General features: G+C 40.4%; 1 protein-coding gene across 4 annotated transcripts in view; it reads right to left on the bottom strand.

The window, feature by feature from the left end:
• The window catches only part of LHFPL2 (LHFPL tetraspan subfamily member 2), a 121,768-nt gene that overhangs the window by 53,891 nt on the left and 53,886 nt on the right, over window positions 1–13,991 (bottom strand). Inside the window, exons 2-3 of one of the 4 annotated variants that reach the window (XM_038124163.1) lie at window positions 5,115–5,167; window positions 1,944–2,156 (exon numbers count right to left, since the gene is read on the bottom strand). The exons of 1 other annotated variant lie outside the window; for it this stretch is intronic. The gene's annotated coding sequence lies outside the window, so the exon portion shown is untranslated. The remainder of the gene's footprint in view (window positions 1–1,943; window positions 2,157–5,114; window positions 5,168–13,991) is intronic. 2 more of the 4 variants (XM_038124164.1, XM_038124161.1) reach the window with 2 other exon arrangements.

The following is a 13,991-nucleotide window of genomic DNA, read 5'->3' as shown; positions in this document are numbered from 1 at the left end:
TCCCTGGTATTTGTAACAAGTTCAGCCAGCAACCTTTGCTCATCAGGCTGGCCAGTTCTCCATTTTTAGCTATCATTGAATGCATTTTCCATGGTCTGCTTCCATAAATTATTAGGGAAAAATATATTGTATTCTTATGCTCCAATTCTGCAATTTTAGATGCATGAATTTGAACAGCCATCAACAGGTTATTTTCCAGCTTTCTTAGAGGCTGTAATACCTTCCTCCATTTAATAGCTTTGGGACGTAATCTAACAGCTCCAATAGTTTAAGCTAGAAAGGTCCAGAAGGATGTAAGAGAATTCCTCTAGGGGACATTGAAGAAAAATGGTAAGATAGTCTCAAGAAATGCAAAAGGAATCCGTTATTTCAAGCAGCTCAGTTCTAGTTGGCTCAATGGCTCCACCACTGAGCTCTGTGCACTTACTTTCTTCATAAAGTAAATCTAATCATCCAGGGTTGAAAGCAGGTTTCAATGAAAATGTTAGTGAGTTCTTTCACAATTTATATAGATTTCACTGACAGTTTCTTTTTAAGAATATCTCTCTTCCCAGACATCATGATGGCCCTGTTTTTAAAAGAATTATTTGCATGCACAAGGATAACACATCTGCTTATCTTCAGACACATGTCGAGCGTGCAACTCACAGATCCTGCCCTTTGGAAACAAGTCAGTATGCTGCAGTATGTGGTAGAAGAAAGGGTGGGGGGGGAAGGAAGAAAGATAAAACATAGTCTATTTAGCACATCTGAAAATAAGCTCAAGCTCTTTCTAGTTCCAGCAGCTGCCTATTATGGAAAAAATGAAGACTGGCTGTTGCCAAAGAAGTGGGCAGTAAGAAATAACAGATGTGAAATTTCAGCAACATCATTGGCTAGGTCAGTTTCACAGACACTTTTGAGCCAGGGTTCCTGTTGGGCTGCAGCATTCTCAGAGGCACACTTGCTTTTTTTGCTGCTGAACTGTTGCTCCTCCTGCTTAGCTGAATTCACTCGGCAACCTCGCCCATGAATGCAACTAACAGGAAACATCAATGTCCCCACAATGTGTAAAGGCTCCTTGCCTAAAGTTAGTCACTACATTTTCCAAAATCATATTAGTATTTCATGTCTCTCTTCCTCAGTCCTGTTCACCCCTTTTTTTGTTTCATGGAAACTTACGGTGAGTGGGAAGGACAGGTCCTTCAAGACAAGATCTTATTACATGAGGCTCACAAAGAAAGCAAGATCAAAGAAACCAATCTAATCTGTTGTATACATTTTTAAGAGAAGGGCAAAAGGGCAGTGAGTGAAAAATGCCCCTCAAAGAGTCAACTCTAATTACACAAGTAATTTTCAAGGATGAATCAAGTTTCTTGACAGAGTTTAAAGTGGAAATTATGAATATAAGGTTTGTAGAAACTATCACAGCAAGAGCCAACTCCTGTCACCCAATTGGTAGGGTTAAGTTGACTTCAGTTTAAATTGAAATAAAATAAAAGGTTATATTTAGGCATCAGAAATATGCCTTGAAATTGTATTGCAGATAACAAAGATAACTGTTACTTTAGGGGGAAAAAAAATTAAAAAGTTGTATTAGAAAAAAATACACCCTGTGAAGAAAACCTAGTATCAGCAACTAACATCATCAGAACTGTAGCTGGGCTGTCACAACCATTGCAAGGCACTCTTCGGCTGAGTTCAAAATATGGTTGAAAAATGTAGCTCTTAATAAGCCTAGGTTTCGATGCTATGTCTCATCTGGTATATTTATTACCTGTTGCTGAAAGAAACAGCATCACTCTTCCCACCTACTTCCAGCTGCTTATTGTATCTTTGTCCCTTTTGTTGCATCTAGTAATTTCTCATCCACAGGACAAGCCAGGCCAGCATACTTTTCTGATTTAGTTTCCTTCACTGGCAGTTAGGGTTTGTTTTTTTTTTTTTCTGAATCAGCTGCTTACCTTGAACTCACCTTGGGACTGGGAGCTGATGCAAGAGAGGGAAAGAACAGGCTGAAGTATCCCTTTTGGCATCAGCCTGAGTTGCACAAGACCAGATGCAATATTAAACCATGCTCTGGAAAACATTACTAGCTTTCTTCTTGTACAGTAAATATTCAAGTGTCTTCAGGATTCCACATAATACAGTGACTTTCTGAGAGCTAATGGGAAACTCTGGAAGGAAAAATTGTAACACTATAGGAAACGAAGGACTCCACAAGACAACAAAGCACAACAAGGACTGAGGCTCAATACGTAGACAAAAGGCCTTGCAATCTAAGTCGACAAGAGAAGTAAGAAATTCATTACCTTTCCTAATATCATTTAGCAGGTTAATAACAGAGGCAGAAGTCAAATGCAGGAGTTGGGACAGGCAGCCCTATGCACTACATCACACCTCTTCCTGTAGCAGCAATTGCTATTCACTCACTGCTTGTGGTATGGCATCTCCATGTCAAGAACTGCACTAGGTTCCATTAATAACAACACAAAAATGAACCATTGCATTTGCTAATCCATAAATGAATTATTAGTTCAATGTGGTTTACACCACCTGAAAGTTCCCAGTGCCTTACGAAGAACTTGAAACCACAATATTTTTCTGATTCAGTAACATGTCCTTTCTTCCCTCTAATGAAAGGCAAAAGGAGAGAAAATTGAAAAAAATCTGCTTTTATTTTTGTTTCTATTAAATGGAAGCAAAGTGCAATTTGGAATTAGTACTTTTCGATTATGGGTGCTTGTTGTTGGGCTCTACAGGGGGTTTCCTGGATGGGGGGAAATTTTTTTGTGATAGTTTTGTGTTAGGAAAAGGAGATGCATGGAACTTTCTTGGTCATTACCTTTTTGTTTATTGTTGTCTTATCTAAAGTTTTGCACACTGTCTAAACTAGACTCAGCATGCAGGAAAAATCTACTTTTGCTGAGTAATCTCATTGGAGCGTGGATTACCATCTACTGCGATGTGAGGTCCTGGAAGGATCTTAGCACCCCTGGAGTAAGCAATCACTTCTTGGCTAATATTATATGAAAAACAAAAATAACTGATGTTTTCTTGCCTAATACAGTTTCAGAGTCTAACCATTATGCTTATTAGAAAAGGCATTATAAGCTTCTATCCTACTTCCACTGCAACAAAAGGAGCATACACAAGTGAGGAACTACATGCATGCTCAAAAGAGTAAGCAAAATACCGAAGATTTTATTAAGAAATTAGCAGAAGGTAATTTGCTCCTTTAGAGTTTTATCTGAGTTGTTTATTTATTGTTTCCAGTTACAATCTTATTAATTATTTTGCTACCACTGAAGATTTTGATGCAAATAAGTGCTTAAATATTTTCAAATGTTTCCCCAAGACAAATTATGCAATGCCTTTGAATAAAATGCAGACAACTTGACTTTGCTGTGTTCTAGAGAAAGACAACATTATTTACATATTTTGTTATGAAGGAAAAGTTAAAATTTCAATTTTCTTTTAAACATATTAGGTCTTCACAGAGTTAATCTTATCAGTTGTGCAATTTTATCATCACCACTACATTTAACCCTGTACACTGGTTTCCCACCTACTTCTGCTAACAGTTGCTCAAGTTACTTTTTAAGTTTGGTTATTAATGTACCTGCTAGTGTTTCTGTTCTGTTGTTAAGGGTCATAGGACTCCCCCCTTTGCTGGTGTGAGGCACATTATTATAAAGTAAGTTATATTATCTGTAACACTACCTAAAAAGCAATTCTAATTTATTAAGAGTCTCTTCAATTGTTAAGTATCACATTCTTAAACAGATCACACTTGAAGAAAAGAGTATCTGTAATTTTTGTTGAATATAGATATATGAACTGTCTATAATGCTTTCATTCTGTCTGTGCACTGATGACAACATGGATACAGCAGTTTAGTCCTGATAATTGTCAGGCAGTGGAGGCTGGGAGCAAGGGGCATATTAAAATGTAGGCAAAAAAGAATTATTCAGAAATAACTGAAAAAGTTAAAATTCACTTACTTAGTTTTTCTAGTTAAATACTAGCAGAAATAGAGAGGACATAGTAAATATAGATCGACATGAATGCAAATAGTCTAAACTGATAGATGCCTTCAAAGTTGTAACTAAATGCTAATTTTTGAAATAAAGAGCAAACATACTTTTCAGAGGCCATTACAGAAAAAAAAAAAGACAAAAACAAAACAGAAAAAAAAACCCACCAAGGCAAAGTCTTCTCACTGCATTGGTCACCAAAGTCAACAGCACATGGAACAAAATACATGGGTTCTAAACATTTGCTGCCAACAGCACTAAAATCAAACAAAATCCCTTAAATATGAAATATTTAACGTAAATTGGCTCTGCCATGGAAACCAAAGAACTAGAAACATTTCATTATTCCAAATAACTATCTCTTGGTAAGAAAATGCAGTCGCTTTTTGGAAGTATTATTTTACTCTTCTTCCATTGGTCTCTTTTCCCAGACAGCCAGTGACAGAACAAGAGGAAATGGCTTCAAACTGCAGCAAGGGAAGGTTCAGGTTGGACATCAGGAAGGATTTTTGGGCACATACAATGCAAAGAATCAGCAATAAGCATAGGGGATTGGGAAAATAATTTAACTTTACAAAGGATACCACAGTTTGCAGAGGCAGAGTTCAAACAAACAAAGACTGCAGTTAAAAAAAAATTTGCTTGTAAGCTGAATTTAGTAAATAAGTTATTAGCTTACTTCAGGTTTCTAGAGTGATATTCTATAATGATGTAGTCTAGAATGATATCTCATTTTATAATTGCTAATATAAAATTGCATTATTCTGAAAAGTCAATTCAGGCATCATTATTTTAATACAATGGGTCAAGTTACCACTTCAAAAAGTACACCTTGAACTGTTACTTTAAAGTTTTTTCAAAGTCAGGATGACTTTGAAAAGGAGAGGCTTCACTTATCAAGAGCAGACAGTGAGACTACCTCCTCCTCCGCCTTCTTAAAATCTCTGCTTCAAAAAGTTCTCTGAATGCTCTGAACAGGAACTTGGTGTTCAGAAGAAAATATTCAAAAAGTATAAACATCTTTCATCCTTCCTTTGCAGTAGTAAAACTTCAGCTTCTGAAAACACAGAAAATATGATCAGAATTTCATTGACTCACCACTGTTCCAAATCCTTAGGTCTTAGTTAACCACTTAAGATGCCTGGCAATACCTATAGAAAAAAATTGATGTAAAACATAAGAAAGGTACAGAGACAGAAACATCAAAACAATATTCATGATTATTATTGGTGGCTGGAATGGTAAAAATATTGCTTGTAAGAGATTATATTCACATGGGTAACATTTCACTACCAGGCCACTTTTGCTTGGCTATTGGAGTGATGTCTAGAAATGCAGCATTCTAGACATCACTCCAACCATGAAGGCATTAAAAAAAAGCACAAACCCTGGACGTCAGGAGGATGGACTTTAGACTCTTCAGGGATCTGTTTGATGAAGCAGCCATGGGATAAAGGCCCAAGAAAACTCACCAATATTCAAGGATCACCTCCTCCAAGCTCAGGGACTACACATCCCAACAACAAAGAAGTCAGGCAGAAATGCCAGGCCTGCGCGGATGAACAAGGAGCTTGCGAACAGACAAAAACTAAAGGGCAGAAGCAAGGACAGGTAGCCTGGGAGGAAAACAGAGCGAATGTCTGAGAAGCCAGGGATAAGGCTACGAAAGCTAAAGCCCTGATGGAATTAAACCTCTCTGGAGACATCAAGGACAACAAGAAAAGCTTCTACAGGTATGTTGGTGATTAAAGCAACGTGGAAAAATGTGGTCATTCTCTGCAAGGAAATAGCAGATGTGGTTACCCAGGACATGCAGAAAGCTGAGGTACTCTCTGACTTTTTTGCCTCAGTTTTCACTGGCAAATGCTCCAGCTACAATGCTTGAATTGCAGAAGGCTAAGAAAGACATGAAACTTCTGGAGAGGGTCCAGAGAAGGACTACAAAGATCATCACAGGATCATAGAATATCCTGAGTTGGATGGAACCCACAAGTAGAGTCCAGCTCCTGGCTCTGTGCAGGATAATCCCCAAAATCACTTCATATGACTGAGAGCATTGTTCAAAGACTTCCTGAACTCTGTCAGGCTTGGTGCTGCGACAACTTCTCTGGGGAGCTTGTTCTAGTGCCCAGCCACCCTCAGAGTGAAGAACCTTTTCCTGATATCCCAGAAATACAGCTTCATTACTGTTTCCCATGTCATATCACTGCTCCACAAAGAGATCAACACGTACCCATTTCAACTTGTGAGGAAGTTGTAGACTGCAGGGTTTCAATTAGGGGACTGGAGTATTTTTCTACTGAGGAAAGTCTGAGAGAGAAGCCACACACGGTAGGACAAGATCAGGTTTGCAGCCATCCTCAGGAACTGAAGGTGCACATGTCCATGGAACCTGACAGTGCAGAAGTCCATGGGACCTGATGAGATACATTCGGAGTAAATAGGCCACTATCCACCACATTTGAGAAGTTGTGGCAGTCCAGTGAAATTCCCATTGACTGGAAAAAGGGAACAATAACCTCCACTAAAAAGAAAAAAGGGGGGAAGAAGAGTTAGACTACAGGCCAATCATTCTCACCTCTGTGCTCACCAAGACAATGGAGAAGATCTTCCTAGAAACTATGCTAAGACACATGGAAAATAAGGAGGTGACTGGTGACAGCCAACATGGTTCCACAAAGGGCAAATTAGGCCTGATGAATCTGGCCTTCTGTGATGGGATTGCACTGTCGTAGACGAGGAAAGAACAACTGATTTCACATACTTGGTCTTGTAAAAAACATCTGACATGGTCCTTGTCTCTAGACTGGAGAGACATGGATTTGACAGATTGACCACTCAGTGGATTAGGAACTGGCTGGATGGTTGTAGTCAAAGAGCTGCAGTCAAAACTCATGTCCAAGTGGAGACTAGTGCTGGTGGTGTTCATTAGATGTTCGTTTTGGGACCACTGTTGTCTAATATCTTTGTCAGGGACAAAGACAGTGGGACTGAGCATACCCTCATCAAGTTTGGTGATGTCACTGGGCTGTGTGCAGTCAAGACACTGGAGGGAAGGGATGACATCCAGAGGGAACATGATAGGCTCTGGGCGGGGGGGGGCTGTGCAAACCTCATCAAGTTCAACAAGGCTAAGTGTAAAGGTCTTATACATGGGGCAGGGCAATCTCATGCACAAGTATAGTCTGGTGGAGAGTGGATTGGGAGAAGTCCTGAGAAGAATGAACTGGGGCTGTTGATGATATAAGACCTGGCACTTGAAGCCCAGAAAGCCAATTGTGTGCTGGACTGCATCCAAAGCAATGTGGCCAGGAGAAGAGGGAAGTGATATCTATCTGCTCTGCTCTTATGAAACCCCACCTGCTGTGCTGCATCCCAGGCTGGTGCCCCCAGCACCAGAACTATGTGGACCTGCTGAACTGAGTCCAGAGGAGGGTTGGAGCACACTCACTGTGAGGACAGGCTGAGTCGGTTGGAGTTCTTCAGCCTGGAGAAGACTCTGGGCCACCTGATCAGGAGGAAGCAAATGAGGCCTTCTACAGACAGCTGGAAGTAGTCTCAAAGCCACAGGCACTGGTCCTCATGGGGTACTTTAACCACCCTGACAACTGCTGGAGAAGCATCACAGTAAAGCACAAAACAGTCCAGGAGATTCCTGGAAAGCACTGATGACAAGCACCTGTCACAGATAGTGGGAGATCTCACAAGGAATGAGGCTGCTCAACCTCATACTAACAAGTAGAGAAGGTCTTGTTGCAGGTGTGAAGGCTGGGGGCAGCCTTGGTTGCAGTGACTATGAGATTGTGAAGTTCAGTGTTAGGTAAGGATGAAGCAGGGTATCAAGTAAAGATTTAACAGTGGACTTTCAGAATCTTATTTGAAGAATCCCATGGGAACAGGCATTGCAGGAAATAGGGGTCAAAGATAGTTGGTCTTCCTCCAGGCTCAAGAATGATACATCCTGATGAGCAAGAAATTGGGCAAATGGGCTACGGACCTGCATGGATAAACACAGAGCTCCTGTCATAAATCAAGAGTAAGCAGGAAATACACAGGAGATGGAAGCAAGATCTGGCCATTTGTAATGAATACAGGGAGGCTGTTAAACTAAGTAGAAATGACACAAGGAAAGCCAAGGCCCACCTGGAATTAAATCTGGCCAAGGATGTCAAAGACAAACAAGAGGGACTTCTTCGAATATATCAATAACAAAGATATGTGGTCACATTAAATGGAGGGAGGGAACCTGGAAACAGAGAATGAAAAGAAGCCAGAAGAAAACATTTTACTGAATGTCTTCTTGGCTTCAGTCTTCACTGACAAGATTAGCCCTCAGGGTTCTCTGACCCAGGTGTACAGGGTAAAGCAATTCCGGAGTGACAACTTGGTCAAGGAAGATAGGGTAGAGACTACGTAGGTAAACTTGACATCCACAAGTCCATATGTCCTAATGGGATTCATCTACAAGTGCTGCAAACATGATTGTGAAGCTGCTCACAAAGGATGAAAGCAAATGTCACCTAGTGTTCAATAAGGGAAAGAATGAGGACCCTGGGAACTACCAGACAGTCAGCCTCATCTTGATCCCTGGAAAGGTGATGGGAGCACTTCATTCAGAAGGCTATCCACATGGGTGATCAGGAATAGTCAGCATGGATTCACTCAGTTAAATCCTCCTTGACTAACCTGATTGACATCTTTAATGAAACCACCACCTGGAGGGATGAAGGGAGAGCAGTGGATATTGTCTACTTTGACTTCAGTAGATTTCCTTAGACAAACTCAGGGATGTGGGCTGGATGAGTGGACAGTGAAGTGGATCAAGAACTGGCTGAACAACAGATCCCAGAAGCTTAAAATCTGTGCCACAGGGTCTAGTTAGAGGCCTGTCCCTAGTGGTGTCCCTCTAGGTTCAAAGCTGTAATGTTTAACTTCTTCAGCCGTGACTTGGATGAAAGGGCAGATGCCTGCTCAGCAAATTCACTGATGATACAAAGCTGGGCAGAGTGGCCGATACCTCTGAGTGCTGGACAGGCTGCGGGAGCTGGGCCTGTTCAGCCTCGAGAAGAGACAAGTGAGAGGGGACCTCATCAATGTCTATCGGTATCTGAAGGGAGGCATCAAGACAATGGACCAGGCTCTTCTCCGAGGTGCCAAGCAGTAGGAGAAGAGGCAATGGGCAGAAACCGATGCACAGGAAATTCCACCTGAACATGAGGAAGAACTTCTTTACTCTGTGGCTGACTGAGCACTGGAACAGATTGCCCAGAGAGGTTGTGGAGTCTTCCTCACTGGAGATAATTTAAGAACTGCCTGGACACAATCCTGTGCCCTGTGCTCCAAGACATTCCTGCTTGAGCAAGGAGCTTGGAACATGGGATCTACTGTGTTTGGTCCCTTCCAACAAAATCCATTTCGTGATTCTGTGACCTTCTAGCAGACTTCCAGTACCTGAAGAGGGCGTAAAAGAAAGCAAGACAGTGACCTTTTACAAGAACATGTAGTGATAGAATAGGGGGTAGAGGCTTTAGACTGAAAGAGGGCAGGCTTAGATTAGATGTAAGAAAGAAATTCACTGTGAGGGTGGTGAGGGATTGACACAGGCTGCCCAGAGAAGTCGTAGATGCCCCATTCCTGAAATTTCCAAGGCCAGGCTGGATGGCACTTTGAGAAACCTGGCCTAGTAGAGGATGTCCCTGCCCACAACAGAGGCCTGGAAGCAGAAAACTTTTGAGATCCCTTCCAACCCAAACTATCATCCTGTGAACTTGTGATTCTATGAAGCAGTAACACATAAACTAAGCACACACAAAATCACATCTTTTTCTGTTCCTCTATTTTACTAATGAAGTATACCAAGAGCTGAAAATACATTTAGGATTATTTGTATATTTTGTGGCAGTTTATAATAAACACTTTAAAGTCAAATATGACTTAGGAAGAACTCCAAAAGTTCCTAAACCACTGCAATTAAAAACCTCACCTACATAGCCTGGTCATCCCAAAAATGTACCTATAAACTTCTGCCACCCTATTTCAAGAAATTAAGCAAGGACAAGCAAAAATTCTTATACCTGAGATGGACTAATCCCTTGGAGACATTGGGCATTTGCTACCCAGTGCACACTTCCTGAAACGGAGCTGGGGGTCTGGGCAGAAAGTGGTCTAAACATGAGCCAACAGTTAGCCTTGACAACAAGGAAGGCCAACAATATCCTGGGATATGTCCACAGGCTAAGATCCCACTAATAAGCTAGTATTCGCATTCAGCCAGCAGTTTCAGGAATATGCATCTTGAACAGTTTTGTATCCCCACTACCAAAAAGCAATAAACTAAAGTGAAAAAAGTACGGTTAGGTTGATTCAGCAATACTGAAATATAGAATTTCCCACAGTAACAGCAAATCCTGCATTTTTATACATTCATCAGGACAAGATATATGAAGAATCTCCCCTAACATAAACAAACAAAGTGAGTCAGAAAGTCAGTTCACTCTTAAAAAGGGAGATAATTTGGCCTTGGTGAAGATGGTTTAACAACAGAAAAGCTGGTGCAGAACTTCCAACAAAGTGGGCTTCTGAGGACAAAGGAAAGGGGACTAGGAGCTCTGCAAAGTCAAGCATAGCTTAAAATGGCCTCTGAATTCCTAGCACATAGAATATTCCTTCCGGAAAAAAATAAGAAATAACACCAAAACCACCAACTGACTGGACCAAGTAGCTGTGATTTCTTCAACTTTTCGTCTGTCTCAAAAACAGTTAGCATGGCAATGAAAATATAGCAGTGTTAGCAGAGGCAGAGACTATTTTCAAGAACAAAAAGAGCCAAATTGTTTTCCTTAAACTCAAGTACCAAAAAATGCAGGATCAATTCTAAGTACATGTAAACAAACCTAATTGTCTGAATAATCCATCAGGTGCTGCTTTTAAGGAAAATTTTCCTGCTTGGAGGCCGAACTCCCTAAAAAAGAGTAGTACAGGCAGGCTAAAACAGGATCAGCCCACAGAGGAAGCTGTAGAAAAGCCTCTCTTTCACAGATACATCCACCGGCCAAAGACACAGCAGTGTTCTTCCTCACATGTGCACAAAAACTAAAAAAATAGTAAAACTTTGAAAAAAGAGCAAAGTAAGTATAATATCTTAAAAGTCTCCTTTTTGTCACCACATTTGCAACAAAGCTAACAAGAAGAAAGTCGACACATCTTCCACTACCCCATCACCACACAGGCACCTCCCTTATGCAGCAAAAGGCCAAATCCTCCCAAACAAATCAAAACGGGAAAAACACATGTATGCTTTCATTCTTTCTCTCAGGAGGTCTTACAGATTTTGCAATAGCTCAGACAGATTTCTAGAACAGCTGGCATAAACACATAAAATCTGTTTCTTCCTTTCTAGCTAGCTCTAAGTTTGGTTGCATTAGCTCCACTTCTGCAAAAAAGGTGATAACACCACACTCTTCATTTTTAACTCCTTTCTCATTTGCAAGGGATAAATGTCTTAGCATAACTAAGGGAGAAAGAGTCTCTATAACCAGCAGAGCCATTGATTTGAAATTCTCTTATTTACAGTCAACAGGAGAATCAAATAGACTGGATACTGCTAAGAGAACACAATGGGTTTGATAACATTCCCATGTCACATACCCCGTCTTTGTACACAGTAGGAAGTGGGTATACTTAGGCTACCCAGTACAAATACAATAAAAAAGAATACAGATATATCTGCTGTATCTTAAAACATCATTTTCAAGTAGCTTTTTCTTCAGATATACTACTGTGTGATAATTCCATGTATTATATAAAGGCAAGTACTGAAATCAAAGAAATATTTGCTTACTTCAAGAAGGTTTGTAGGGACCAATTATGTCACTATGAATAGAAATAATGCATTCAATGGGTTCTTTGTCTTTTGCTATCAATGCAGAACAACATAAAATGAAATGAAAAAAAACAAGTAGTATTTCATAGGCGTCATAAAGGCTACCTTCAGAAATAACAGTAAAACAAGAAGGACAAAGTATGCTCTTTAGGAATACACTGATAGTAGGTTAAAAAAAAACCCTCACAAGTAAAACTGCCCTCTAAATTAATGAGAATGCTGAACACCACAGGAAGCTAACAGCTCAAGATATACAACAGATGTTTTTAACATTTTTTCTCAGGCTCATTATTTTCTCTTTCACACAAACCTACAAAATAAAAAAATTCCAGTTTTCCTTTTTCTATAATCTATCTAGTTTGTTCAATCTAGATCATGCTAAATATCTATCTGTATGTAATTTAAAGCAAATTTAAAAACATCATATAGAACAGCTTAATTTACAAGCTGTTTCAAAGAGAACAGAAGAAAAAATCTTATTTCATACTACAAAAATATTTTCCCCTAATGCACCTGTCCTGAAGTTTACACTTTGTAAAAGCCAGATGTACTTCTAATACACTGATCTCTGCTCTTAATGCCAGTTTTCCCAGTGCACGACCTTAACCAAGAAAGCAGCACAGCATAGTTTTATACATCACTAAAATGTTTAAACCAAATAATACTTTTTTATAATCCTAGCAGTTCTCAAAAAAACAAGCAGAATAAATACAGAAGCATTAAGAGACCTGCACTGCAGATGAAAGATCCCTCTTAGCCTTTTACCTAATACAATAACACTGAGTGGTAAATGAATCAAATGACATTTTTTAAACAAGCCAGTCATCACCAACCAAAGCAAAAATATGCAAATTTGGCTTTAGTAAAGTTATGTAAAATTTGTTATGGCTTCTAAGGTTTGTTTCAGCTAAGCATAAATCCTTATTTGAAGTTTGTAATATAGACCATCAGCCATAAGCCTGAAGTCAGTGGGAGTTCTTATCTTTAGCATTATCCACGAGGATAAAAGGACATAAATTGTTTATTTTAAAGGCAGTGTAAAAGCACTTAACAAGTTCACTTTACAACATGCTTCTTGAGTCCCATCTCTGAGCCACAGGGACTACAAAGCAAAATGGCAAGTCCCCCTTCCACAGCTGCACCATGAGTTACACCACAGCCAGCTTTGATCTTCCTCAGTACAACCCTCTACCAACTCAAGGCAACCTAAGCTTTGCAGCAGTATCTCTCTACTAAGTACATCTACAACCACTAAGATTGTTCCTTGGCTCCACTTTGGTCACAGAGCTGCTCTAGGTGGCCACCACAGAAGAACCAGACAAGAAGTGATTCAGAAAGCAGCTTCACCCTGGGGCCAGCACTGCCTGTTGCCTGTACACAGATGATGAGAGGAACAGGTCCCATAGACAGCCCAGTGACCATCAGACACAGGCAGGCTCCAGGTCAACACCACAGCAGGGGAGGCTGGAACAGGCACATTGGCAACACAGCTCTAACACAGACTGATGGCACCAGGCTGGGCTGAAACACACTTCTGGTCCCCAGGCAAGAGCAGGGGCAAGACCCAGGGGAGGCTGAGGCACAAGAGTGCCCTGGAGCCCTGACATACAGTTGCTAATTAAATGCTCTAAACAGTGGCATGCTCCTTAGCCATGAGCTAGAATCACTTGGCAAGCTCAAGCTATTCTTCCTGAATGTCAGCTGGCTTAATAAGTAACAACTTTTGATGGGTATTTATTAGCATTTGAATTATTGCTCCCAGATTACCACACACTGGCCTGCAAAATCCTAAATTTACAAACAAAGCTGTCTTTTGGCAGAAGTGGAAGAGAATGTCTCCAAGGGAGACAAGTCACTTATCTTTTCCCGAAGGTCTAGAGATGGCAACTGTTAAGTTTCATTACGTCATAAACAATTAACAAATTCTTCGATTTCATCTGCACCACACATGCTCTTCAAAGCAACAGATGCATGGTTTCTTTGGTTTTCAATCTCACATCTCCTACTCCAGCCAAAATTATAGTCAGAGTATCATCACGGTGATGTGACTAGTACAAATCAATGAAACAATCATTAGACTGCACAAATTGCCT

This window comes from Motacilla alba, chromosome Z (assembly GCF_015832195.1).
Source record: "Motacilla alba alba isolate MOTALB_02 chromosome Z, Motacilla_alba_V1.0_pri, whole genome shotgun sequence".
NCBI lineage: Eukaryota > Metazoa > Chordata > Aves > Passeriformes > Motacillidae > Motacilla > Motacilla alba.
Note: the sequence above shows the minus strand (reverse complement) of the source record. Positions and strands in the feature narration are given on the sequence as shown.